Here is a 27,121-nt window from a genome sequence, read left to right on the forward strand (position 1 = left end):
TGAAAATAGGATTGTAGGGTAAGCAAATTATTCAATATATGTAAGCCAGTTCTCAGTAAACTTTGTAAGTCTGCACTTTCAGTCTTGGCTAAGGTGTGGTTGGTGATCCCCTGCCATGAATGATGGCTGGGTGTCTGAGATGGGAGACATCCTCACTAAGGACCAGCTTCAGTGCTGAATTCTTCCTCATCACCTCAGTGTAGCACGTTCTTACACCCAGAGTCCAGGAATAAGATGTGAAATGCTCCTGAGAATTGTTGCTGCTCTGTGTCTATAGGATGATGGTCAGCATATCTTCCTCTCTGAGGGTGTATGGGTAGGGTGAAATGTCCAATGTACTATGGCAGTGCTGGCTTTGTGTATAAACATGTCCTAATTCATGCACTGCAATTATTCAAAATCCATCCCCTTTGAAATTTTCAAAGTTCTCAGAATTTTCATGATTTTTCAGCTCAGAACCTGAATTTTTTCCCCCTTTATTTAGGCTGATTAAAAACCCAAAAAACAAAAAAACAAACCAGCTTATTTTTTTGCCCTTCTTCTTTCTTCCATTTATTTCTTCAGCAGCAGAGGTAAGGAAGGCCCAGATCCCTGCAATGTGCAGTCCCAGGCATCCCAGCTGACCCCAGCAAGGAGATGCTTTGAGGGCTGGGAGCTGCTCAGAGCACCAGGCACATTCCATCAAGTTCCTCGTCCAAATGGAAAGCTGAAGTGGCTTCTCTGTGTAGGGAGGATTGAAACCAGATCCTGCTATTAAATTTGTTAAATGGAAATGTAATGATTTATGAGGGAGGTAGTGAACCCTCAGAAAGAATTCAGTAATAATAAAGCTGGGTGAACAGCACTGTGGCAAGGCTTCAGAAGGAAATGATCTGTTAAAAAAATAAAATAAAATTTAAAAAAATCCCACACATTGAAAAAGCCTTAGATAAACAAAGCAACTAGATGTGAACCTGATAAAAACTTTAATTATTTCTAATGAGATCAGCAAGGCAAGCAAAGGACTGAAGTGGAACTCATCTGATATAACCAATAAGCAGCACAGGCAATATCCCTTTACAGTCACGCTTGAGGAGTTCAAAGCCATGCAATGTGTTTAGCCACACACCAGCACGGCTGGCAGATGTGGAACTAAATCCTAGGGATTTCTTCGGGAAAAAAAAGTTATTCAACTGTCTCCATATATTTATATTTTTCTGGAACACGTGTCAAAATTGAAAGGGTACTGAAAATTTTAGGTGAGTACTGTATTGAACACTGTAGGGTCACAGTGCTATTAAAAAAGTTTGGCTTATTAATGGTACTAATTTTAGTCAGTTTGGAAAAGCAATACTCTGACTAAAGTTTGTCTTGTAAGAAAAGGGGTGAGGATATCTGGTCATGGCTTTGTATGTGTTTACAGCTTACTCAAGAGTCTTCACTTATTAAAAAAAGAAAATAAAGAAAATAGAGGGGGGCCATTGTGGCTTTCCACATTACTCTGCTCTGTGTCCATGGGATCATGGCAATGAATGCTGCAGACCGAACCAGGGCTTAAAGAAATGAAAGACCCAGAGCTGAAAGAGAGCTGGTTGTATGAACCTGCCCATCCCAATCCATCCCCTGATTTCCCTGGGACAACAGGTGGCTCACAAGATCACTTCAGTCAGGTTCTCAGCCAGGAAAGGAAACCCAGATCCTGAGAAAAGAAGGAATAAAAAAAGCAATAGCTCTGGAGAGTAACCACATATTGTTCTCAACTATATTAACACATAGAAATGTGTATGAAGATCTGGCTCTGGGCTCTGTCTGACTCAGGGAGAGTTGCTGTGATTAGCTAGACTCCTGGAAAATAATAATGACCCACTGCAAAATGAAAGGAAACTTTTTTATGGGTTTTATTTCTTTTTTTAAGACAGTTGGATACCTCCCCTTGCATTCCCTTGCCTCTGTGGTTTTTCATCACTGGACTTTTAATATTGCAACTACATCACTTCTCACACACATATGCACTTTTTTCCCCCTGTTGGTTGATTTTATTTCTCCAGCCACTCCACACTGTGTCACACTGTGTATAAAATGGAATATCTACTTTTGCTACTGCCCTGAGAGCAGCATGGCATCCTGCTTAACAGCTGTGGCCACTAATTCACTGCAACTGCAGTCTGTCTTCTCAGCATCAGCTACATTTCTTTTCCATATGTTAACTCCCTTTCATCTTAATTTTCCCGTTCCCCAGCAGTAACATTGAGTAACTGTGTTGGGCTGTATTCAAATGCAAATTAATATTCCCTTCTGCCCATTAACTCTGCTGTTTCTTGTCTAGCCAAAGCAACTGGAAATAAGCATATATCTTGGTTCAGTGGTTGGACAGAGGGGCCCTGTCTGGGCTGGGATTGTTGTTCATCTCCAAGAGCAGACACAAACCAGCAGGCTGCAGAAAGGAGAGGTCCTTCATCAAGATGTTTCTTGTCAAATAACCCCTGAACTCCAGCCATTGAACAAACACCATGGCTCTCTTGAACTTCAGTGTTTGACGTATGTAATTAACACAATGCCTGTGCTGTGCTCTAGATTGGAAACATCCAGGGGATTGACATCCAGAAACCTTTAGATGAGGTATGGGGAAGGGAAGATATCACTGAGCAAGGCATATGACTCAAATCTTAAAAATTATCAAGCTACAGAAACATTTAAACAGGGCAGTCTGGCAGAAAGCAAATTCCCCAAAAGTGATATAGGCATGAACGCTGAGAACATGAAAGGAGTGGATGGGGGAAGAGAAGAAAATATATAAAAGAATTTATTTTTATTTTTACATTATTTGGAAAATTTGGGATGTCTTTCTTTCACAGCTCTTTCTTTTTCAGGATCGTTCAGAGTTAGAAACACTAGCACCATTTCAGGAGGAAAAAGGTGGTGTAATTCCTTTGAACCCTCAACACAACAGTGAGGGTTCAAAGGAATTACACCACCTTTTTCCTCCACCCAAAAAAATTGATCTCCACACATGTGAGCCACTAGCACCAAAAATTCCTACATATTTCTTTATATCTATGCAACCCTGAGCCTCATTTGAATTTGTTTTCCATTTTGGTACTTAAGCTTCAGTCACCTACTGGTCTCACCTTTCCCCCTCCAGCACAGGCATGGGCAGTCTATGTAGAGAGCATTTCTCCATGCTAAGTAAATTTTATGTCTTGCAAAGAACATTTTTTAAATTTTCTATCTTTTTCTGCATCCTATTTGGAAAAAAAACTTTTGAGTTTAAGTTGGTTTCTTCCCTTTGAAAATCCCAAAAGCAAAAGAGATACACGAACAGGGACAATATCCATCACTTAGGGACCTTCAATGAATAATAAACAAAGCTGTGAGGCAAATCTATGGTTCTTGAACACATCCTAAGAGTAGTTGAAGCTCAGTTTTTGGAAGGCATGCTCTGTGGATGGAGTGCATTGGTTAGAAAAGGATAGGCACCACTTTCCTGACTACAGTTCCAGCTGGCTGAGTTGGTAAAAGTAGTTGTTCAGTCAGGAGGCATAAAAAAGCATCCCCCCTTCAAAGTAAGCCCTGCAACACTGATCAGGAATCAGATTTCTGCAAAACACTTGCAAAAAGTTATGTGCAAAATGGTTTGCACACCAAAATGAAATGAGAAAAGGTATTTACCTAATGCACAAACAATGAATAGATAAGAGATATTTGTAATCATCTCACAAAGAAGAAGGGAAGAAAATACTCCTGGAATAAATTATTTGCCATAAAAAGAAATCACTTCTCCTTGGAAAACCCACACCTTTGAGTTCATGATGGGTAAAAAGACAATTGTTTAAATTTCCCATTTCTGAGTTCAGAGCATTACTTCTGTTCATCTTTATGACCATTTCATGCATAAGAAGCCTGTTCTTGCTTCCAGTGCAGAGTAATGAATGTGTCAGCCCAGATAACTGCTGAAATTCAGCCATCTGCAAGATGTTGCCATGGAAAGAGCCTATTGCACAGGAGTTTTTGGCTGTGGATATTGTTCTGGAGATTGCACTTTCTGTACAGGACCTTGTGGTTTTGGTGCCCTTTGGAGAGAGTGAATTCCATGGCAAATCACTGCAGTTGTTTAACCTTAGGCACTCAAAAAAGCCAAGGCAACACTTCTTGAGTCCAAATGTGTGATACCAGAGAAGGAAGTTTTGTTACAACACGATGAAAACGCATTTTCTGCACAAAGATGTGAGAAGCTGATCCAACAATGGCTGAAAGAAATCAAACAAGTGTTGCACAAAACAGATCACCTTTTATCTCTGACCTACCCAAAAAGGACAAGTATAAACTAAAGGCAGGAAAAACAACCCCTGTCCTGCTAGCCTTTCTTATCTTTAAAGAGGCAGCAACTGGGTTCCCAGCTTTGAAGTCAATCAAATGATGGGTCTGCTAAAACTGATTAGCACATGCCTGCATGCTGGGACATTGATGGAAAGAGAGCTGGGAACACAGCCCTCTGAAGTGGAAAGGGCTGGAAACCTCTGTGGGATCACAGGGGACATGTAGATCCCCTCTGTCAGCTGCAGCCATGAGAGTGAGCAAAATGCAGGAATAGTATTTCATGCTGCTGAATGTGCAGATCTCATTTGCATCTGCAGCATTCCCCATCTTCCAGCTCTGAGCTCTCAGTGCATCCTGAACCCCTGGATTCCTCCTCATCCAGAGACTCATTTCTGACAGAGCCTGGCATCAAATCTGTCAGATGAAGTGAAAAAAACCCTCATAATGAACAATAATGGGATAACAGGCCAGAGGGAAAGTTTCTTCCTAATAGCCTGTGATAGGTTCAATAAAAGCAGAGCACAAAACAAGGAAAAGAGAGAGGGAATTGGCATCAGGATTGGCCCTGCTGTGGCTGCAGAGTCCCAGCCACCAAGAGCCAGAGAGCAGCAGTGATACCAGGGTGCTGCTCTCCCACTGCAGGATACAAATAACTCCCACTGAAACCAATGACATTTATTCATGTCCTGTGGCAATTAAATGGAGCCTCCTGCCTGCTTTTCTCAGTGCTGCTGCTGCAGGGAGGTCGGTGGGGGTGCAGAATTTGTGTGTGTGTGTAATTTGTGCTCTGTGCTCGAGAACACTCAGCTGTCATGACAAACTGCACAATCCTTGTCAGCACAGGACAGGGGCTGCAGGTCCCTGTCAGAGGCAGAGCTGCAGGGCTGTGTGCAGGCATTGGGATGGTTTGCTTGGCTCCATTCCCATTTTCTCCCCTGCTGCCAGGTCAGCTCATTCCATGAAGCCTCTCAAGTGCTTTTCCTTGGTCTCCCTTCTGTTTTGAGGTAGAAAAAGCCTTTTTATTTGAGGTTCCTCTCTCACCCTCATACTCAGCTATCAGCCCCACTTTAGGATGAAGGGAATGTCAGGCAGGCATCCAGACTGTGGGCTAAGAGAACCTCATGCTGCTTCTGAAGAGGCTGAGACCTTCACTCTAGGGCTCAGGAATGGATCTCCATGGCTTTGCTTGCACTTGGGAAGCAGATTTCAGATTTTCTCTTGGAAATGAGATTTGGGAGCAAATGCTGGAGGGCAACATCTGAATTCAAAGCCCTCTGGGCAATGGTGGAAGAAATCCAGAATAGCACAAGTACCATGGATATTATGTGGTAGAGGTACAGCAGGGTAGATGATTGCTCAGGTAGTTCTTGGGGAAGGCAGCTGTCTGGTTTTAAACAGTTCACAAGGCTCATCTAAAAATCAGATCAAGATTTGGCTGAAAAATTTAAAATAGGTCAAATAAAATGTATTCTGGGAAAAACCTGAAATTCTTTGCTGTGGCAGAAAAAAATCTAAAAGTTTCTGCCTGCACCAGAAAACCACTACTGGTGATTTTTTTGTTGTTTTGTTTTGTTTTGGTTTTGGTTTTTGATTTTTTGGTTTTTGTTTGTTTGTTTTGTTTGGGGTTCTTCTGGGTTTTTTTTTTGTTGTTTTTGTTCCGGGCAGTGAAGCACATGGAGATAGAGCTTATACCAGTTATGAGTTAATTTATCAGTACCAGAGAGACTTAGGCTGAACAAGATCAAGGCTCTCATTCCAGAAAAGCTGTACCTATACACAGATATATTTACTCTGGTTGAAATAAATATTTAAAGGAGGAAAGCTGCTACATCATAACCAGACTCACTCCTAAGTAGATATGCTGCAAGATACAGAAAGTGGAATTTCTCTTCTTGTACTGGATCAGAAAAGTTTCCCTCCTTCTCTCTTTCTTTTTCCTCCTCTCTGAAAATCCCATCAATTCACCAGGTAGGAGCTGTGTGGGAACAGCTGAATTCCAAGGGGTTTAGATGATGGGGAGGGAGGGAAAGAGGGAAGTAACTGCTGAAGGGACTTAGCAAAACTCAGGAGCCTTCTCCCCACACCATTTCCCTAGTCTCTCATCTGCCTTGCTCTTTCCTGGTACTGAAATGCATCAGAAATAATTAAAATCTTGAATTAAAATAGACACAGTTGCACTTTCTCCAAATCCCTGTCTGGTCACATCTGTTCCAGAATTCATAGCAGTGCCTTGAGTCAATTTAGTCAATATCAGCTGGAGAATCTCAGGCGTTTTTCAGGTAGAGCAAAAAGTCCATGTGTAGAAACCCTTAAATTACTATAGCACTTTTTTATTAATTTAGCTTCACTGCACTGAAAAATAGTGAAATAAATCCCTAATGCTCTGGAAAATAAAATGAAGGCTCAGACACTCTGAAACTGTAATAGCTTAGCTGGAAGTGTGAATTTAAACCAATAGAAACCCTCTTGTAAATATTATTAGTCATCTAGAACACTGACTGATGGAGGACATTTCACTGGAAAAACCCTACTTCTTGCACATATAACATGACTTTGAACTGAATTAAATTTTTCATAATCTAGAAAATATTAAACTGCATGAAAATTCTCCTTGTTCCATCCAAGAGAGTTTTGGCTGAGGGAGTTGCCTATGAGTAATTTCCTTTAAGAATTTTGTCCTTTGTCTTGGGGCAATCCTGTTATTGTAGCTTTAGATTAACTATTAACTTATTTCAATTTAGCTTAAAAGGAAAGAGCAGTGCCCCCATGGCAGTTTGCTTGGGTTGAACTGCTGCCCTTGTGTCTCTGAGCACCACACAGGGTTTCTCCACATTAAAATGGAAAATCTGTCTGCAGTGATGTGAGCACAGCAGACAGGAGCGGACACCTCTGTGGTCTCAAACCAGGTCAGTGTAACCATAACTTTGCAGAAGTTCCTGCAAGACCAGCTGTTGGCATTCCCATCCTCCACCAAACCTGCAGCCAAACAAGGGGGAGTGTGACAAATGTGACAAATCCTGGTGTGGGTGGGCACCTGGAGGCACCTGGAATGTCAGGGTGCTCCTGCAACCCGGCCTGGCCAGGTGTGAGCTGCTCTGACTGGGCATCCCCCCTGCACTCACATCTCCTGGGGGTGCAGATCATCTTTGGACAAGGGGGACTTGTTTTACTGATTTTAAATGTGCAACAGCTGGATAAATCCACTTCAATTGCAGCAGTTTGGAAAGAAATGTTTGTAGTACAAATGAGGATAAGGACCAGGCTTACACCAAAAAATAAATCCCAGCAGGTCTACTCTGAATTTCACTAAATAAATGATGACTCTAAGGACAAATCTACTTAGTAATCTAGAAGGTGACAGATGCACAATCCTTCTTACTTTGGCAAACTATAATAATATTAATGGTTTAATACATTAGGCACTTTTTCCAAACATCTATGTACCACATAAACAGGAAGGAATTTCTTTTTTGAGCACTGAAAGGTTACTGGAGAATTTCTGTTAGTTTAATTTAGAGGGACGAGTTGCTTTTACCTCAAAATGTTTGTACTGTTATTTAAGGAAGAAAAGAGTGCTTGATGAGCCCAAAGTGTAATCAGGACAAAATATATACTAGTATGATATATATTATGAGCCTCTCCATGCATTTGTAAAAGCCATCCATCACCAGACTGAAGGGAGAGACCAGTGGTCAGTGGTGGCTGTAAATCTGCCCAGTTCTGTAACTCACTCTAGCCAGATGCATTTGCAGAAAGCCCAGGAGCAAACTCTGCCCTGTGTTAAAAATTAGCAGGGTGTTGTTCATGTGTGCCTCATCAATCACACAGTCTTAAAGCAAAGGCATCCATTCCACAGATGTAAATAAATAAATGACCAGGCACTACTGGGACTGTTGTTTATGCAGACAAGCAGGAAAAGTATTGGGAATTTTTATTCTGATGAGGACAAAGTAGCAAAAGAGTCAAACTCATTTCTATCTTTAAAGGTCAATGCCTCATTCTTGTCCAAATGCTCTGAAGAAATTTTGTTCTCTGAAGGAAAATATTCAGGATCTTGATAATACCTGGGGATTATTTCACTTCTCTTTAGCCACCTGTAAAGCAGGCACCTTCTGTAAGCCAATCACTTCATTTTCCTCTGTAATTAACAAGAGGAGCAGTTCAGCAAAGCTGACACCTCTGGTTCCTTTTCTCTGCTGGATGTGGAGGGAATACATGCTACAAATAGAGACAGCCTGCCTAACCTCAGATGCTCAGTGCTGTCCAGTACCTGCTTTGCTGGGTTTCAGCTACCCCAAATCTACTTTTGTGACCCCTGGGGAGCCTTTGCATAACCAGCATCTGCCTCACTGCAGCTGCAGCAGCTGGAAAGGGGCTGTAATTAGGGCACTATCACTCTGAGTGTGCAGGAAGCAGGCAGAGGATGAAGTGCCTCTGCACTTGTGTCCTACTTAACTCTCATCTCAGACACTGGACTTCCCCTACACCCTTTCTCACTGAAAATTTATCAGTTTGCAAAGGGAGCTCTCTCCATGTCACAGTGAGATGCTGAGTCAAGATATCACTGAGAATCCTTTCTGGAAAACAGGAAGAAACATGTACCCCTCACTCCCTTTGTTTCCTCAAGATAACTCCATCTCCTTATGCTCCTACAAAAGTTTAAGGGACAGAAGTATTTATAGTAATCTCTGGCAACTTGAACCTGTTTCGAGTCTGGGAAATTTCCATCCTATGCATGGTATCATTCAAGCATTTAATATTTATATTCTGCCTCTTAGACCTCCCAAGATATTCCCTCTACCAGAACTTGAAGGGAGAAGCTGCTAAAATGAAACTGCTTTTCTCAAGTTCTCCAGAATCTCACTAGGGAAATACAGGACAAGGTAGGTTCCTGACTTTGTTGTGTTCACATGGGGAAAAGGAGTGAGGAGGGCTGAGGAGGACAGAAATATTGAACACCTCTATTCATCTCAGAGGGCCTTACTGCTGCTCTCTTATTTGCCAGACAAGTTTTACTTCTGTACTCTTGCCTTTATACATTGCAAAATTTAGTCTCTGATGCAGTTAGATTCAACATCCATCCTGCATCCAGTCCTCATTCTGCTCAGGACAAAGTGGTGGTTTATTACCATATTTACTTGTTTTTTGTGTTCCCACTCGTGAATCTTCCTTCATGCTCCAATTCCATGAGCACTTGTTGCTTTTTTGTCCTGTTGTTAATCCTTCACAATCCTTATTCACACACTTCTACCACTGCCTGCTTCTGACAGGGCCAGAGCCACAGCCTGAGCAAGGCATGACAAAGCTCAAGTTAAAGGTGCCTTCTATCTCCTTCCATTTGTGTTTTACACATTGAACCACACAATGTGTTTTTCAAACTGCTGACAACCAGTGACTGCATTTCCAGCATTTAGCATTTCAGAGTTTAGCAAATTTCATGGATGAAAACCCTTCATGTCCAATTTGAATAAGTGGGGACTGCAGATGCAGCTGTCCTGTGTCTTTATGAACTCCATGAAGTGCCAGATGACCAGTCACTCTAATCACTACACAGGTTTGGCAGCATTTGCTTTCTGAGGAGTGATTATGCCCAAAGAGATTGTGCCCAAAGAAAAATGATCTGCATGAAAATGCACTCAATTATAAACTGCCACAGCAGAAATGGAACCTGACAGCCCAGCTGCCCCACAGGACTTCTGCATACATCACTGAGCAGAAGAAATGATTCTAAGGACCAAGATCATAAAATTCACTGACAGGTAGCAAAGCATACTCTGGTTTTCAGAAAAAGTTGATTCCCAAGTAGCTTTCAAGGGGGCAAGGAGAAGTACTGGCTATGCAAGGCATTGGAGAGAAGAATTTGGTGCAGCCAAGCTTTCCAACCATTTGCAACCATCCAGAGGCTTGATGCACTAAAAGGGAAATGTGTGTGTGTTGAGAGCTCCTGTTGTGGAGAATGGGACTCTACCAAACAACAACACACATCTCCTACCATGTGTGAGGGGTTTACACCTTCCTCTTATTAATTCCTTTATGCAGTGATTGGAGCAGCCAGGTATTGAGCTCCTTGTCCTTTCCTTAAGGAATGAGATGCCAGATACCAAAAACACCTGACACCACATCATGCAAGTCAGTGGCAGATGAAGGGAGTAACTTTCTTCTACAAGATCTGTGATGTGAAAAGTCATTTCCTATGATAAGGCAGCTAACTCACCATGGTAGCAAAGCACCACTCAAAAGTACAGCAGAGATATTGTAAAAGTGTCTTGATCACCAGCATTCATCTGTTTCTAGAGAAAAGCTAACAAGTGTGGTAATAAGGATGGAAACTCTACAGAATGATCATGGAGAATAAAGGAAAGAAAATGGAGTTAATTATCTCTTCTAAAGAAAAATAAACGTCAAGAAATAAGTCAGATGGAAATATTGTCCAAGCTACCATCATGATAAATATTGTGTATGCATCAGGAGCAATGCTATTGGGAAATACTACTTAATTTGGAAAAATACCCAAACCAAAACCAATTAGCAAAAATAATAGATGTTTATGTTAAAGACCAAAAATACTGAAGTAAATAGGTGGCTGAACAGAACTGAATCCTAGAAAAACACCAGAAAATATTAACTACAACAGGCAACTGCTTGGAAGACATCAATACAAGAAGAGACACTGTGCAGACTAAGAATTAAAGCAATGGGACTGAGGATGAGCCAGTGAATGCATTGACAATGGCACCATGAAAGGCAGAAAGAGATTCGAGGGACCAGAGGGCCATAGAGGCTGCGGAGGCATTGGGTGCAGCAGCTCGTAGAGTGTTGCACTGACATAGTTTAAACATTTTTGACACCCAATCTGATCTGTTCAGGGATGAATGAAGCCTCATGACATCCCTCATATCCCATCACCCAAGTACTCCGGGCAGGAAAACCAGAGGATCCTATAGGTTGGTTGAGAAGATAGAGAGGTTATTCCAAAGAATAGGAAGAGATAAATGATGGGGTTGTGGGAATTTGTAATGGTCTGAGTGCACAGATGCTGCTGAAGGATGCCAAACCTTCTCTCGTCGCACAATCATCCAAACAAACCGGATCCCAGTGTTGCCTATGAATCAATCATACTGAAGAGCAAGATTCTATTGGAGACACACAGACAAGACTGAGGATCACAGTAGGGAGCCAAAAAAAAATTAAAAATCCCGCAGGAAACAGGACATGTTGTAGCTTGTCATTTATCCTAGTTGACATGTCAAGCTGTGGGACACCAGCGAGCATGACCAGAAATATTCTCTGTGCTAAAATGACTTCTGTCTACAAACACATTTTTCAAAGCAATGAGCATCTACAGGACAAATTTGAGCTAGAAATAGTACAGTCTGAGCCTGGCAAATTGGCTGGATCTATTTGATTTGCTGGTCTCAACAGAAGAGCAGCACTCAGGATGACAAAGGCAAGGTAGCACTGCAGTGTGAGAAAGCAGCAGGCAACCAAATCTGAATTGGTGGAAGCTGCTGTATGCAGGAGTGTTAATGCAGGCAGTAAATGTTTCCAGGCTCTAAGAACACACCCAGTGTGCTCAGCATGCTCTGCTGGGTGTCTGTTCCACTGGCTGTGCCCAGGCACTCCTGTCTGTGTATGACAAAGAGGGTAGGGCCCTGTGTTGCCATGTGATCAGACTGTTTTGTCTCCTGGCTCTCCCAAACACAAAGGTTATAGCTGGTATTATTGGCCTTGGTATTATTGACGGAAGCAAAGTCTAGGAGACGGGTTCTAGAAACAAGTCCTTAAAAAACTCCATAAACTCTTCAAGGGGGAATAAAGATAAGAGGGTTTGAAACAGCAAGGCTGTCCTGGACATTTCAGGCTCTATTACTAAGTTCCACAGTATCAGGAAATGTTCTTGAGCACTGGGACATATTTGTCTGGGTTCTTAAACTGCCAGACTAACATCTGGCATGGTTTTGGCCAAGCAGCCTGGTACTCTGCTGAACAATTTGAGAGCAGAGCTTGGAAGCCAGCACAGGCTGGGACTATCCCCTGTAGGCAGTTTGGATGTGGTCCAAGGATGGGGTTCAGTGGCACGGGCATGGGCTGTTCTGTGTCTGCTGATCTCCACTCCAGGAACTTTCTCCAGACTTATTGCACTGCCACAGATACAACTTTGGGAATCTCCAGGCACTCCAACAAAGACAGAGCGCTGCAAACAGTAAAATTTCTCCATAGCTCTCCTCCTCTCCAGAAACAAGAAGATTGTGCCACTGTCAAGGCAGTAGGGATACTTGAGACACTGCCTGAGAGGAGGCAAATCTCATCCTGAGGAGTCAAGGCACTAATCTGAGAAACCAGAGACTTTTTATATGTGTGAGGCTCAGATTTAAGATACTTTATAGAAAACAAATGTTTGAAAGCATCATGCTGCAGAGCTGAGCGAGTCTGAGTCCAGCAGCAAAGACCTCACAACCTGATGGGAAAGAAAACACAGCAGCTCATGCAGCTGAGTGTGTGAACCATAGACTGAGGCAGCAGATGAAGCAAAACTTAAGAAGAGTGGCAGCAAACACAAAGCAGGGTGTGAAATCCAAAGTCTGGATGCTGCAAAGACCATGTGTGAGCCTGACACAGGCAGAGTGGGGCAGAGGAAAACCCAGATTTGGAAAGGAAAGGAGAACCAACAAATTTTAATGCAACAGATGGAAGATGGCAACCAGGTTATATCAAGTTCATAATCAAGATACTGAGAACAAGAAGTGGGGGAACTGGTTTGAAAACCAACTCATCTGAAAATATATGACATTGAGACACTTAAAAAGGGCGGTGATTAAAGCCACATCTGTAGGTTCAGGAACATACTAATACTTTCCTTAGTGGCAATAGGTCCTGTAAAGTACACTCAAGCTAAAATTGTTCAAAGGAGTGGTTTACTCATTCCTGTTTGACTTACAAGGCATGGCATATCTTTGAAGAAGGAGTTCTTTGGAGGTTTACTGAGGGATCACTGTCTCTGTACATGGCTACAAACAGTTGCAGGTTCTCTGTAGAAATAGAAAGTATCCATTTTATATTGCAAACACATCATGATGCTATCAAGGACTCAAAACATGAATGGCCCGATTTAATTCTGCTCAGACCCCTGCTTTTTCTGCAAGAAGTCTTGAACCAGGCAAATGAGGAAAGGCAACAACAGAAACTTTCTAGGATTTATAAAGCAGTGACCATGATGGTCCTCAGCCTGCTGCAGATGACTTAATCCTTTTCTATCTATTTCAGAAAAAACTGCAAGAGCTGTGAGAAAGCTGAAAGAAAAGGAGGGAGAAAAAGTAAGGGAGATGGATCACGCCACAGATCTCTCAAGTCTGCTTATGAGGGAAGGGTGGAAGACTGATAAAATGTCTTACTAAAAAAGGAACAATGTGGAAGGAATACAAGTAGAATGACAAACAAATATTCGATTTCTACCTTGGGAAATTTGAATAGTGGCAGGATTCAGCAAAGATCATTGAATATACTTTGGAAGAAGGTGAAACCATGTCCTAATCTCTTGATCATGCAAGGTATGCATGTCAGGCCATCCCCAAAGTGTTTCCTGCTCTGTGGCACCACCTCCTGGCACCAGTGACAGCACAGATCCAAAAAACAGATGGAACGCAAACTTTTCATTTTTCCTTTGATCTAAGTTATTGCTAGAGCTGCTTGTATGTAGGAAGCAGAGGATGATACCATTTTTGATCAGAGGTCTAAATACATATGATTGAAAATAATTGCATTATTAGCATTACAGAATTAAATCCTGAATAAAAATAATGGTCTATTAACACAGTTTACACCCTGTTGTATCAGTAATGAAGTGATCGTTGGCAGCATGTACATTCCATGCCCATCCACCCACAGCTTTCTGCATCTTCCAAACTTTATAAACATAAAGAAAGCAAGAAATTGCTCAAAGGAAAAAAAATCACAAAGTTCTCTTTTGTGTCCAACAGGAAGTTTTGAAATAAGATCTCACCTGCAGACTGTCCAGCAGAAATGCTGTGGCACTGCAGGAAAGGTTCTGGAATCCCCAGTGGACGCTCCAAGTGCACTGCACACACAGTGACTCACTACAAGCCATTAGGCAGGGGAGGATTATTGAGAATGAAAACCTGGAGGCATTTTTCAGACACAGTTCTCTGCCCACCATTCTCCCTTCTCCTCAGAGGACAGCTCTACCTTCCTCCCATGATTTGCCAAGGGTGGTGTCTGAAGTCACATTCGTGAAAATGGGCACAAGGCTACAAGTAAAAAAATTCTTACTATTTTTGCCTGCTGTTGCTTTTTAATATGTCTTCACCTTGAGTCTGTAAATTTATGAAAAATCAGCATTTATGCTTTCAGCAGGCTGCAGTGTCTATTTTCCAGGCATGGATTGATCAGCTCCAGTCTTGCCCTTATTTCCATATTCAAAAATGTGTCACAGTAGACAAGCTAATGGATTCAGGTGGAAAAGCCACTTGAATGTACTGGGCAGTATTTATTAAAGGTTTAGAAGCTAGTTGGCAAAAACCTCTTCTCAGAAAAGCAGAAAAACTTAATTTAGTAATAACTGAGATGGTAAACTCAGTAAATGGAGGGAATCCAGAATTTTATTCTATTTAAATAAGATAGTCCTGTATTTAGGAGGATTAATCAAACTGGCAAATGTAAATAAAATTTTCAACTGATCTTTCAAGATGGCATTTTTTATAAACTGCTTAAATGAGCAAAGAAGAAGAGGGGAAACAAGTTGTTGAACCTGTCACTTTCAAGCTACAGAGGTATGGATCTGGAACAACAAAATAGAGACCTACAAGACTGTTACTTGACAACTTTATTCCATATACTCAAGAAAAGGAAACATATTCACCAACACAGTGGAAGAGGATATGCTGAGAAAGTCTGAGAAGATTGTTTTCTTTTATTTCATTTACCTTGTCCTTACCCCAGTAAAATTAGGCTCAATATTTCACCTTGCTCCTTCCATGACTGCTTTTTGTAAAACATCAAAACCCTCTCTACCTGATCTGAAAGAGGAAATTATTGGTTCTTCCTAGTGATATGTCTGCAAAAGTATGTTGGAAGTGGCTGTCAACACCTTCTGTTCAAGGCTGTTAGGGGTATTTGCTAGATCTGTATCTGAAGACCATGACTGAATGAATTTTGCTCAGTGCAGTTTCAGTGATTTTGTAGCATAACAACAGAGCTCTTTTACAGCAAAGTGGTGTATTTGTCTTTTAAATAAGGGGCAATAAAATTACACTTAAAAATATCATAGATGCAGCATATGGAATACAACTCCTGTTGCAGTTATCAGAATCTAATTACCCCAGGGAGGGATGCTGGAGTTGAACTCACCTGCTGATTTCAGAACATCTCAGAAATTTACTTTTCAGGATATTAAAGAATTTGAAATCAAGCCTCTGACTTGCAGCAGCGCTTCTGCATTGCTAATAAGACCAGTTTTATGATGATGTACCTCTTGCAGGACCTCAGATAAACGTGGCAATGAACAAAGCAGACTTTGGAGCACTAAAATGCCAGGCAGCTTGTTCCACAGGTATTTATATCTTCTGTCCTAGTAACAGGAAAGGTGACATTGTCTTTGAGAGGATAAAATTAACTGCTAACTCCATACATTCACTGAAAAGTTCTGCAGTAGCACATGCCAATACCCTTTGAAGTAGAGTAGCAACAGCAATACAGCAGAACAAGAGAGGATATGATCCAGCCATGGTTTTGTCAAAAGTGTTTAGTAAGACATGCTGCCAATGCCAAGAATGTGGAGCTCTGGGAGTCTGGGACATTTTTCATTGATGGTGGGAAGGAACTGAACCACAGTGTGTCTCAGGGAAAGAAATTATGTCAGGCAATGCCTTTGGGTCTCAAAAGTGTTTAAGAAATCACTACTCCTGTTTTCTTTCCCTTCTGTAGTATATTCCCATCCTTTTTTTCTAAGGTGACTCAGTTTTTAAGCTCACATCCTTTCCTTCCAGGTAAAAGGAAAATTTCTAGTGTCTTATTTAGCAATTTCTTCCTAGCTTTCTACCTTCTTCTATGTACCTCCTTTACTTCCTTTATTCACAATAAAGAAATAATGTTATGCAGGTGTAAGAGGATTTCTGGACTTAATTCAAGCACTGTTTTCATGTCTCATTCATTGACATAGTGCTTTCACATTTAAGCACCTTGCTCAGGACATTTGCATAGGTACTGAAAAAAACTTAATTCTCACTTTGGTTTAAAAGCAAGGCACACAGTGACATAATAACAGATTGAAGGAAGACACCATCCCAAATAAAAAGAGATTGAAGATTTTAAATGTTTTTTTAGCTCACTAAAAAACATTTTTAAAAATTACTTTTTTGAAATTGCTTTTTGACAGTGAATTTCAGTGAAGCTCTGTACAATGTGGACTAGTAGGAGGTGTCCTGGTCCACAGTGTGGGGTTGGAACTAGGTGATTTTTAAGGTCTCTTCCAGCCCAGGCTATTCTATGATTTCATGATCCCATGATCTCAAGTAGATGGCAACATCTATTCTACAGGCTTCTTTCTCTTATGAGCAGCAGCACTGAGAAAAAAATCAGATTGCAAGAAGAAGTTCAGACTTGTCTCCAGGTTCCCAGCTCACCCCAAGATTTCATTTTTTCTTGTAAATAGTGCAAAACAGATTGAAGCAAGAGACATTATAAACCTCCTGTCAGAACAGCTGGAGTCTCTTTACTAAAATGGGTGGCTGCATTCAACCTGCAGTCCCAGCTCCTGCTGTCCCACAAGCTGTGTCCTGGCCTTGCCTAGAAGAGGGATAGAATCTGTGCCAAGGAGCAACCCAGCAATTACCCAGTCCAAACCAGTTTAGTTTCAAGTGTAAATATCACTGAAGTTTGCACACATACCTCAACCAGTCCAATGTGTTGCCTTCAAGCACACAGAACTTGGAATTGCATTGAGTCTTTTACAATTTCACCAACTGAAAAATAAGATTTCTACTCCACATGGCACTGGAGACACTTCCCCCCATCAGAAGCACAAGGACTGAGACAGGTCTGTGGATATCTCTTGACTGTAGTACACAGTGACTAGTTAGGTTTGTGACCTGGCACAGTAGCCCAGCTATGGCACTTCCCTAAGATCCCTGGAACCACTGAAGAGTCAAAGATCTTGTGAACTTTGTTCAATCTTTGTCTGTGTTTCTCCCTGCTCACGAACAGTACACCTTTAGGAACAAAGACTGGCAGGAACACATTCCAGAGGCATTCCCACTCCCTGCCAGCACGGTGACATTTGGACAAGAGGCTTGTTCCACCTCCTCACCTCCAGGACAGAGGCTCAGGCAGCTCAGACACCTGGGACCATTGCACAGAGGCCTGTTTGTTCTTGTGGAGGGTTTATCCCTCTTTGCTCCTTGATGTATGGATGGGCAGATTGGTCAGAAGAAAAAGTAAAGGATGTTTGGGTACAGAAAAGAGATAAGAATCAATACAGGACTGGTGAGGAACAAAACCAGAACTGGCCAGAAACACAGGTTCTTCCACTCAGCTTTAAAATGAGGTAAATATGCCTAGAATTTACCAAGCATTTTTTAAGGCCCTTGAATGCCATTGTGTCAACCATTGCAGAGCTCTCTATAAATCACTGCTGCTCATTGTGGCTCATGGTATTCACATTCTGGATTTACCAGTTTCAGCTACCTATCTGCTGTTTGCAAATGGAATATAACACACCTTTAGCAAATTATTGTCATTTAGCAAGGGCTTAATCCTTGGCTTTTGAAGCCAAACCAACCAGTTTCAAATAGCCTACCTAAGGACTTGTGTAGCTCAACACCCTCCACCTCTGTGCTAATATTTTACAACCAACATCCATCTCTTTGGATGCCTTTGTTCAATTGTCTTGCTACAACGTAATCAATGGATGCCTTCACACTCCATTCCACCATTAATGAGCGAAGTCAGTGACTCTGAACACTTTGGCACGAGCACTACCCTCTGTCTGTGTTTAAAATAACTCTTCCCACAGTCTGACTTCAAAGCTATGTCCTAAAGACATTTTTACAGAGTTCTCATGTCTTCCTCTTTGGGAGGTGGCACTGGCTCCAGTGTTCTTTTAGTCACGGAGGACTCAATATGACTCAAAAATTTAGAGCAATGGGTTTGGTTTTGGGCTGTGATAATTTTGTTCATCCTTGTAATGGAGGTGTTCAGATCATTAAAACAAATGGCATTGAGAGCCATCACCTCTGATAAATTAGAGGGAAGAGACAGTTCTGTAGGAACCTTGATCCCTGCCTCACACAGGCATCAACCACAGCTAAAAAAGCTGCTGGGTAACTATGGGGCAGTGCTTTCAGGGTGTCTCACATATCAGAATAAATGAATTCTCAATGACTGCTGTCCCATTTTCCAATTCCAATCCCAAAACCTTTTCATAACAGTGACATTACCTGGTTTCCTAAAATAATACAGAGGGGAAAGATGATGGAATGGGATGTGTGCCGCTTGCCCAGCTTAGTTATGGCAGAAATTTAGCAGTGGATTTGCTTCACGCACTTCTACCTTCAACTCCATTGTGTGCATCTATAAATCTCATGATGGAAAACAAACCAAATTAACACCCTAATTCAATACTGACTTCATTTCCTTTGAAGAAATCCACACAGGCATAGGAAGAAAAAGAAGCATTAGCAGAAGGTTGAACAGGAAGACAGATGCAAGTACGACTAAAAGCTCCTAATGTTTCCAAAACTACCTTTCTCTTGGCCTGATCACAGAATAAATTACATACCACCTGAAAAGCTGTGCAGTTTCACAGCTTGAGATCCCAGGAAATATTTGTTAGAAAGGTTCTCCAGCCTAAAATACATTAATCTGTTTACTTGGCATCATGGGTGCTCTGGAAAGAGTTACCTGAGATCAGTTCTGCATTGAGATGTCTGATCAGTTAGACAAGGCATGAGGCAGACCTTAGGAACAACAGCCCTTTTTAGCTCAGAGTGGTTCAAATAAAATATCTAGAGTGGAAAGAATGGGGCAACCAAATGCTTCCTGGAACATAAAACTCTGAAAGTGTAGGTAGTTATTCTCTCTGGCAGAGCAATATGGTCAGGTCAAATGGCACCAACATGATCAGAATGTGCCTCAGCTGTCAGGTCTCTTGACCACAAAACTGTTGGGTTTCTTTGAAGGAAAAAGCGGAAAAATAAACAGTCACACAAGAATCTCTCCAAGACCTGAAGGTTGAAATAGGCAGCCCAGACTTGAAACAATGATAACTTTGCTTTAGGGGTCAGAACAAGCTAAGCTTGGAAAGGCAGGCACATGAAACCCCTTCCAGGACGTTGAGGGTCTGACCCCAGCCCTTCCTTCAAGTTGTCAGTGACTCAGGAGGAAGCACATAGTTAAATAGAAGTGCAACATCTAAGTATAATATTGAAATAGGTGTTACTTTTTCTTGTTATTCTGCAATTCACATTTCTTTATTCAGGGTCATATGAGTTCAGCTACTGCAGGAGGTCCATCTGCCAGCATAATGTGCTGTTCCTGGGATTCCCTGGACATCCTCTGACTGGCCCAGATGTATGGACACAGTTCTTATGTTGGATAGTAAGATGCTTTTGCAGGATTTTTCCAAAAAAAATACTGCTTTCCTCCAGCTTAGGCTGTTTGAGCTGTTTCAGCTCTGCTTGACACCCTAAACTTGCATGTTCACTTTCTCACTTATGCATGTCACTTGAAAACCATCTACGTGTGTTTCAGGTTTGTTTGGCACTTCAAATCTGACTCCATTGCTTGATGCCTTAAAGTGATCTCTACACAGCATTTCAGCTTTTCTTGTCGCTTAGATGTCACCTTTGATCCCTCTTAGCTCTGTCACCTGCTTTTCCCTTCAAAGCTGCCTCTTAGTATTAGTGCTTGAAGGAGGACTTATGGTACTCAGGATATCAGCAGAGTCTCTGTGAAGATGCACAGTCATGACAGCTTCTTTTGTTTCCTTTGTCATATCCACCTCCAGTTCTCTTACTGTTAGTGCTCCTGGTGCTGGGGTCAGGTCCACCTCTCCCTCAGTACTTCTCACATGGTCTCTTTATCCATTCAGTGTGGCATCAAAAGCTGACACATAATTGACATGACCATAATCTGTTTAGTTAAGACTTGCTTTGATAGATCCAGAGAAAGAGTCCAGGAATATGCTGGGACTGTCCTTTGTCTTCATATGCAGGAACCTTTTGTGATTTCCCTCAGAGTTTACACAATTAGACTTTTTCTTAGAGTAGATGATTGAAGCAGATTGATGATTTTGATAGTTTTTATTTAACTTGGACATAATCCATCACAAGACTGTCCATAAGGAGTGTGGGGAGTGAGGTGTTTCACATGGGAAAGCAAGTGACAGTCATTAATTCTAAGCTGGATACACAGCCTAAAGTGAGATCCAGCAACAGTAATGCTACAGGACTAACAAGACAAACAAAAGCTCTCAGCAAATAAATGGGTTAAGCTTAGGTTATACAGCAGTAAACTCATTTCCCACTTAGGGAGTTTGAATGGAAATCACAGAGACAAGAAACATAGGATGTCCTTCGTTTCATCCTCTGGAAGGTCAAGGGACCAATGGTGCTGAAGAAGCTTCCTTGGGGTAAGAAAGCTGCTGAAAGGGTCCAGAGCTCAACTGGAAGACCACAGCCATCCCACCTTTTAAACTCATTATTGCAGCTCTTGTCCACAGGCAGAGCCTGAGAGAAGAGCTTAATTCGTTTATTGCTGTAAAGCTCATAACAGTTGAAAAAATTAACATCAGCGAAGCTGGTGAACTCACTGATGACAGACTACTCATTTCAAGGGCTCTCCAAACAACAAGCGCAAAATATCCCATCATACAAACCCCAAAGAAATACACATGCTTATAACAAGGATTCTCTTTCTCCTTCCTACCTGGGGACAAATTCCAGGAGAAAAGGCTGAAGTCAAATATTTTTCTACACCTGGTGAATCAGCAGAGTTCTGGCAGGTTCCCCAGGAAAAACAGAACATACATTTTTGAGAACACTTGTAGACTTTTGGGAGAAACTGTGAGCTGGACTGTGCTATGCACCTAAGGTGTTTCAGAGAGATATTTGACATATTCTTGACACCGAAACAGTTGCTGGGATTTTATGAATGAACATTTGACCTGTGGAAAAATAGTGGGCAGTATTAGCAAAGCCTCTGAGGAGATCAGGAAAGCCCCAGATCCACAGGTTCTTCATGTCAAATGTGACTTACTGGGACAGTAATTAGCACAGCAAGATTACAGCAAAGATGAAACCCTGGCTAACACACCTGCTTCTCTAAAAAAGGATGGGCTCAAAGATTAAAATGAAGTTTTAAGGAACTAAAATTTCATAAAGAAGTTAGTAGGCGAGCTACTAGTATGAAAATGTGACTCTGAAAACAATGGACAGTGAGAGAAAATCCTGCTGAGACATGAGAATGTGATAGAGTTAGTCAGAGGCTGCCATTTGGAGATCCCCTGACAGCAGGCGCAGAGCTAAACTCATCCAGGGACACATCTCAGGAGGTACTGGCAGGGTGTCCTTACCTCAGCCATGTGCTGTGGGAGTGCCAACAAAAACAATGTCAGTACAGCTGGAATGGAGAAGGATCTAGAAGTTCCATTTATTTCTAAGACGGCAGCGTTGGCTGCAACCAAACCAATTATTTTTTTTTGTCATTGACAAAAAGGGGCTGGAAAATATCACCTTGCAGATAGACACATATTTTCCCAATTACAGTTTTTTCATTTGCAAACTGAAAACCTTGGAGAGATTTAGATTACAGATGTTCTAATGCCAGAATCCTTAACTTTTCCATGCCTGTAATGCTCCATGGCAGCTCACTCCATGTGTAAGGCCTTTCCTTTATTTGACTATTGCTTCTCAGCTAAGCTTCCACTGTTCAACAAGCAGACAATCACATGGTAATAGATGAGTTTTATGGTGTCCCTCTTTAGGGGACTGCTGTAACTCCTGGGTCAGATGTGTTGGTTCACATTACCTAAATTGTCACCACACTATGTCCAAATAAAGATCATCTCACCCAACAGTCTTCCATGGCAATGGTGGTAGGAGATGGGAAGTGCAGAGTAAAGAGTGAGGCAAATACAGAGTTAAACACCAGTACCCCAGTGACCTGCAGGGCAGAGACTTCTGCAGGCAGCTCCTGGTGTCTGATAACCTTTGTCTAATTTCTTTTTGAATGTAGGTAACTTCCAGGATCCACAGTATCCCCAGTCTATTCATTAACTTGAGCAGTTAATAAGCTACTAGTTTTGAGTTTGATACTTCTCATCCTATTACTGTTGATTGTTTTTTTCCCTTTGGCTAAGAAAACCTATTTGTCCTAAGTACAGCAGTTAGCAGTGAGGGGCTGAGTCATGGGGACCATGGGCAGGCTCCTGGGACCTGCTTGAAAGCTGAACATGACAATCCTTAAACAATGTAAGAATCATACCTATCAAAACCCTAATTTCAATCAAACTTTCAAGGTGCTCCTGGGTAGACAAATAATTTCACTGAAGCACATGAAGCCAGGCCAGCCACTTGCAATGGCTGTATTTGAGGTGCTAGGAGGAATAAATAAGGGTTAATTATATTCTGGTGCACAATGTGTGCGCCTTAAGACTATGAAAGAAAGAAGAAGAAAGGGAAAGGGAAAGGGAAAGGGAAAGGGAAAGGGAAAGGGAAAGGGAAAGGGAAAGGGAAAGGGAAAGGGAAAGGGAAAGGGAAAGGGAAAGGGAAAGGGGAGGGAAGGAAAGGAAATACTACAGATTATGTATAAATAATCTCTTTTAAGGATTTTAAGATTTCATAAGAGTTTCTTATGGAGCTTGTTAGCAGCAATGACAGCAGTTTTACTTCAAGCAGAGACATACAGCATTGGCCCTAAGGCACTTGTAAACCATGCATGAAAAACGAGGGCCAGTTCTCTATTTTTCAGTAAGGATTTTGGGCCTCTGAGAAGACAAAAGGTGATACAAGTGCAGAAAACAAGCCAGAAGGAAAGCATCAGAAGTGAGAAAAAACCCCTGTGTGGCTCAGAGACAACTTGGGTAGGATGGGGTGGAGCTGGAGTGATGGGGAGAATTTGGCTAAAGGAATTACTACAGACACTACAATTGTGGCATGTTTCTGTAAATAAAAGAGGTTCTGTCTCTGTCAGCAGTTTTTTTCTAACTGAAAACAACAAAGACCACACTGTTTTGGCTAACTGCGTCAAAAAGTGTGGCCGGAAATGTTCTGCCATTGCAGGATTCCTTTGCTGAACATATTTGATCATAGAACATGGATTGGTAAGGAAAACAGGAACAAATTAGGAGGAAATATCTATCTAGATAAAACTAGCTTCTCCATGTTTATTTCTTAGCAATTATACCCCTAAATATTTTTTCCCCCAGTTTTCATTTGCCACTTCTTTAGAAATCACTGATCTGGCCCATCATCCAATTATCTTCAGAGTGGAAACACTCCTCAGTATATCTATTCTAAGCTGTTCCTGCCACAGTTTTAGTCTGTTAGCAATCTGGTCATTTTATTTTCATTTCATATTTGTGTGCTGCCTGACACAAGCAAGAATATATAACTCTTGGAGAATGATTTTCAATTCATATTGGTGTCAATCTAATGTAACTCTTCGGCATCATTAGTATAATGTTGGTATTTTTAAAGTGTGCAAGGCCCTCAGATGGAGAGTACCTTCTGTGGTGCTATCCTCTCCCAAAGGCTTGAGAAAAGCTCAGTCAAACCTACAGACTTGTGCTCAGTTAACCTTGGTGAGGGGCCAAACTCCCACTCACTGACTGACTCTGCCTCAATAGGACAGGGGAGGAAAATAAGATGAGAAACCTCATGGGTTCAGATAAAGACAGGGAGATCACTCACCAGTTACCATCACAGACAAATGCAGACCATAAAGATTGTGCTCAGGCCTTCTCATGGGTCTGGGCTGGATCTTTTGTGGTTTGACAGCATGAAGATATTTCTGGATGTAGAATAATTTGAGCTGGAAGGGACCCTAAAGATCATCCAGTTCCAACTCCCAGGCACAAGCAGGGACTCCTTCCCACAATAACTGCAAGCCCATGCCTTCTAGGGGAGCTGGAAGTGCCATTTCTCCTGCAACAGCCAAGCTGTGATGGAAATTGCAGCCAGCCGCAGGGCTGGAGGGACCAGGGGATGTCCCACAGCCTGGGGAGCCTGGGTCTGACCTCCACTGTTTCCCACCCTGTTTCCCACCCTGTTTCATTTCCTGCGAACGTTGCTCTGTCAGAAGCTGTCAGCTTTGGGTACCCACCTCTCCAGCCTGCCAAGTGCCAAATTGCTGAGATGTCTGTCTGTCTGTCTGTCTGTCTGTCTGTCTGTCTGTCTGTGTCCTCTGGCTGAAAGGTCACTCAGGAGGAGGGAAGCAGGCACAAAAACCTCTCTTCTCTTCAGCTCTCACTCCTAGTGATCCTTCCAGAGCAGGCACAACGAGTTCCTCCATGTTTCCCTTCAGAGTGGTTTTCTTGTGCTTGAGCTGAGCAGCTCAGTCTAATAATGGTTTTCAGTGGGATATCCCAGTGCAAATGGCAGGGATTGGGATATGTTCTAACAAACTGGGACAAAAATTTTCTAACAAACTATGACGTGGTAAAGGAGAGCAGATAATCAACACAGATAAACACTGGCTGGTAGTTTCCTCCCAGGAATGTAAGACTCTCCATAGCTTAGTCAAGGGTACATCCAACTCAATCCAGCTCCACAGCCCTGTGTTTGGCAGCATTATAACTGGTTCATTGAGATGCTGCATTTTTAGGGGGAAGTTTTGCTTGCTTGGTTGGTTTTCTGCTCTTTAGTGTGTGGGAGGCAGTTTAACCACAACTCTGACTACTTGGGAGTCACTTTCCGTGGTAAGAAACTCTTTCAGAATTCTCCTACTGACTCAAGTAGGCTGATCGTAAACAGAACAGTAAAAAAGAGGGGGAGATAAATTCTCCCTGTCCTCCACACACATTACTGAGTGAAGCACACAATCTCAATCACAGGAGGACACAGTTCCCCTCCTTCCTCTCCTGCTCTACAGCAAGATGTAAAAAAGCAGCACAAAGGAGAAAACAGCTCAGAATGGAGCCTGACACATCAGGACACAGTTACATTATGGCACTATTACGTAGTTTCTGCTTCTGATGGCAACTGGGAATCTGATGAAAATGCCTCTGGTTGATGAGGCAAGTTTGTATAGGTTTCCATTTGAAGGATTAAGGGCCACTAAATGACATTAGGAGCTGTTCAAAACAGGTAAGTTTTGTTAACAGTGGGTGGTAGATCTGTGCAAGTAATAGTTAAAGGGTTATGCAGATGCAAAGAGCTTAGATGGGTTTAAGGGGAGACAGGACAAGGACAAGGAAAACATCCTTTAGAGATTATGAGTACACAAAGCACATTAGGCTTAAACTCCCTGAAATAGGCAGTGACTGGGAAAGTATTTGCTGGAACTTATACATGCTTGCCCTGTTTTCTTTTTCCCCTGGGCATATTTTTTGGTTTTTTGCACTGCTTGCCAGAGATATTGGTAGGTACAGGATGAGGCTGAACCTTAAAAGGAGTGTCCATGCTCTAATGAAGTTACTCATGGTGCTTTGTGGCTGCAAACTAAACTCACTAGAAATATTCATCTTTCCACAAACTCAAGTTTTACAGACAAAATGAAGGTCCCCCAGTCTTTCTAGAACTCCATGCAGAAATTCATGCTGGAACAGGAAGGAGGACTCAATGTCACAAGCATTTTTTTGTTTTGAGGTCATTCTAATCCATTACCATAGCAATTTTGTGGTTTTCTTGGAAGCTCTAACTTCTGTTAGTTAAAAAATTTGTTTGGCTTTCCTTGAGTGAATTCGATCTTTGCAGCCTTTCAAAACTCCTTCCTGCTCACAATTCACCAATGCAAAAATGTTCTGAACCAGTTCTGGATCCTTTGGTCATCCCACATATATGCTGGCTAAGGTTCCAGCTCCAAATTCCTCATCCCACAAAGAATGTGAGAGCCAAAGAAAGAAAGGTGATCATCAGTCACAGGTCTCTGTCTTAGCCTTCAACAGTAGGTTCCTTTACATCTTCTCAAATCTCATACTCAGTTTCCGTTTTAAAACCTAGTGCAAGGAGGAAACTTAATTTTATTTTTTTTCCACTAGCACTTTGGAGTATGTCAGAAAGCTCAGGCAGGGCCCAGGGGGACATTTGTGTTTCACTCCTCTCCACAAGTTCATGTCCATGAGTACAAGGGCTTGAGGAGAGGGTGGGAGGTTGAAAAGTGATATCCCCAAAGAGCCAATGTGTTGTGCTTTTCCTGCAGCAGCATGGCAAGTTACAGTCTAATAACTGCTCCTGGTCAGCTCCTTGTCTGCTATCATCTTCGTGCCTGTATTCCTGTGGTTTTACTTGAAAGGAATACATGACATAAATCCATACAAGTGCCAAACATGGTCCCAGCTGCTGAGCTGAGTATTTCTGATTCAAAATAGCACAGAATAACTACACAGAGCAAGTTTGGAATAGCCTCAGAAAGGAGGGGGGGAAAAAAAGGCAAAAAAGCTGAATTTTACTGCATTCCCAGTGAAAAGCCTGTAGATGGAAGGGTGACAGTGACAAGAGCTGACATGTCTTTTAAACTGTCATTAAATTATATTTTCTAGATAGCAAGGAGTGATTCAATTTTTCTCAAGGGAGCTGTCAACCCAGGACTGATTCTGAGAGAGTCTAAGCACCTTCAAGAATGGATTGTGATGTCTATGAGCATCTTATAGGAA

Source organism: Camarhynchus parvulus, chromosome 2 (assembly GCF_901933205.1).
Source record: "Camarhynchus parvulus chromosome 2, STF_HiC, whole genome shotgun sequence".
Taxonomy (NCBI): Eukaryota; Metazoa; Chordata; class Aves; order Passeriformes; family Thraupidae; genus Camarhynchus; species Camarhynchus parvulus.